Source organism: Dendrobium catenatum, unplaced genomic scaffold (genome assembly GCF_001605985.2).
Source record: "Dendrobium catenatum unplaced genomic scaffold, ASM160598v2 fragScaff_scaffold_1463, whole genome shotgun sequence".
Classification (NCBI taxonomy): domain Eukaryota; kingdom Viridiplantae; phylum Streptophyta; class Magnoliopsida; order Asparagales; family Orchidaceae; genus Dendrobium; species Dendrobium catenatum.
The window spans coordinates 225,716-228,773 of NW_021319925.1; positions in this window are offsets into that span (position 1 = coordinate 225,716).

Sequence of the window (3,058 nt, forward strand, 5' to 3'; positions counted from 1 at the left end):
TTTGCTCCTATCCAATACATGATTATGATATAATAAATAGAAGCAACACACTCTCCATTACACCTTACGCACACTCACACAAAATACACTATAAATAACTCCACCAAGTGGTCTCTCACTTCATAAAAAATAAGGTGCCTATTTATAGTTTTTCATTTTTTTTTTAACAAGCATTGTGGCATTAGCTTGGTGGGACTATGACACTACTAAACTAGCATAATAGTTCACTAATGGTCACTTTGATTGACAGTTCCAATCATATTCCTTTGTGGCAATGGGCATTTTAGCACTATATCACTTTGATTGGGTATTATAGCTTTGACTTGATAGTGCCATAGCGCTAAGCTCTTAAAAAATTTTTTTTGTAAGCTCTCAACTACGGTGCTGAGGTGTGGCATTGCGGTGCTACTATTATGACACTATAGCATTGGTTTATTTTTTATATTTTTCTTATAATTTGTTGCACGAAATACAAAACTTACAAACAAAAAAAAACATAATCATAGGCAAATAACCTAAAAAATTTTATCTTATCAAATTCTCCCAAACATTAAACTATTACCTCTCCTCAAGTAACAAATACTCAATGGAATAAAATTTCTTTACCTTTCCTTGAGTATGAATTTTTGGGAAAAAAATACAATTACTTATCTAAGTATTTATATTGTACATAACATAAATAATTTCCCAATAAAATAATTTATAACATCCTAATCCATCTTTTTAAATTATTAATCTTTTAAAACCAAACTCCTATTGTGAATAATTTTGAATAGCTTGCTTGGATTTATTGGAATATTTGAAGTTAATGAAATTGCTTATTAAGTAAATCCTTTAATCTACTTAGTTGGTTTTTGTAAGTATTATGATTCTAATAATTCTCTTAGGAGTATATAGGTAAGGTTAGACATTGTAGGTTTCAATTCAATTATCTTAAGGTTTTTAGCAAAATTTTTATTTTTTATTTATTTTTATTTATCTTAGTAACATAAAGATTTTGAATACTTATCCTTTTTTTTTGAATACTTATCTATTTCCTCCACTCATTATATCAACCTAGGGTTGTTAAAGGTTTCATAATTCTCTATTTATTTATTTTTTAGGTAATTTAGGATTAATCTAATAGGTCAATCTATATTAATCCTAAACTCAGTAACATTAATAAGTATTCAAGTGCTTAAGAGAATTTTTTTTTAATTTTTCCACTCCCGTTTTTTAGAGAGAGAAGCTGTCATCTTGTTTTTTTTTTTGAATTTGATCTTTCGCGGGTTCTCCGCGATCGGAGGTGGCGACAATAGTTGACCGCCGACGTTCGTCCTTATGAACGTCCTGCGACCTATGGGATCTGTACGTCCAAGCGGTAGAGGTTCGAATGGAATCGTCATTAAAGAAGGCGTGGTGAACCATCATCGGGTATCCCATGTAGAAGGTAAGGGTAAGAGCGTGCTGGTTGAGAATGTGGTTGGGAAGGATATTATTGGTGGAGGTATGAATCCAGGTGCTGCGATTCTTGAATCGTCGGCAACAGAAGACTTGATTCTCCGTGTGAATAATTTCTCTGGGGTTATTGATACATTTAAGGGGAGAAAAATTGATGATGATCTATCGTCGGTGGAGGCTTTAAAGGAGGATATTTCGGCTAAGGAAGGACCTGCAGAGATGGAGTTGCAAAAGAATAAGAGCAATGAAATAGTTGATGCTTGGTCGAAGCCAAAGCCAATCAAAATTTCGTTTGATAAGAACAAAGTTGAATTTTCAGAAGATGGAATTGCTGTGAAGCTTAATGCTGATATGGAAGCAAGGAATTCGTAGATTTTGAAGAACTCAGTGGTGACCAAAGTGCTGGGTAACAATGTTCCTTTTTCGGTTTGTAGCACCGAACTGAGAAAACAATGGAGCAGGTTTGGAGGTTTCCATTTAACCTCGATTGGTATGGATTGGATCTTATGTTCATTTCAGTCGAGTGAAGTGGTTGATGAAGTTCTGAATGGAGGACCCTGGTATGTAAACAGTTTTATTGTTGGAATGGATAAATGGTCAGCTGCATTTGATCCAAACACATTTAAAGGAATCTCGGCACCAGTTTGGGTTAGATTTCCATGTTTACCGTTGTACTGCTGGGATGAGGATAATATCGTGAGGATTTCATCTTGTCTAGTAACGCCATTGTATATTGATGGAAACACATTTTGTTGGAGCAAACGAGAATTTTCTCGAGTCTGTGTAAGGATTGATTTGGAGAAGAAGCTGTTGAATGGTGTGTGGGTGGATGGCTCCGCTGGAAGATTTTTTCAACGGGTTGAATACGAAAAAGTTGATCTGCTCTGTTATCAATGTGGTAGAGTCGGTCACAACAGAGAATTATGCCCAGAAAATGTATCCATTGGAATACAAAATCAATCTTTGAAGGAGAAGGAAGTTGGTAAGGAAATCGGTGAGAAGAATGTGCAGGAAAACAAATCTTCAGTGATTAATTCTGAATATGGACCCTGGATCCATGTTCACTTCAAAGATAGAAGATACAACAGGGGAAACGTTGTTAAGAAGGGGTTGAATGATGCTAGACTCGACAACTCTTTCTGGGAAGATAGTAGTCGGAAGAATAATGCAAAGGTTGATAGTGAAAGTATGATAAATAAGAAGGATATTGTGGAAATCAATGATGTTTTGGCTCCAGACAGTAGAGATGTACATAGAAAGTCTCTTGGAAAGGTGAACTCGGAGACTGCTGTTACCAATAGATTCGCTGTTCTCAGTGAGGATCCTGAAGAAGCAGGTATGGTAGAGAAGGCTAATGATATAAAAAATACAGAAAATGATAGGGAATGTAATGAAGATGATATCAATCACAGTGAATTGTCTGTTTCTGGTGCTGCTGTCAAGGTAAAGTTGGCTAAAGAGTTGAAATCACTTGGACCTGTGAATGTGGAAAATAAGAAGAAAAAGTGTTTTGATAGATTGAACCCCAAGAGTGGGGAGAGATCAATTACACCTTTTTAATGTCCTCAATTCTTTTTTGGAATTGTAGGGGGGCAAGGAAAAAAGAAGCCTCCTTATA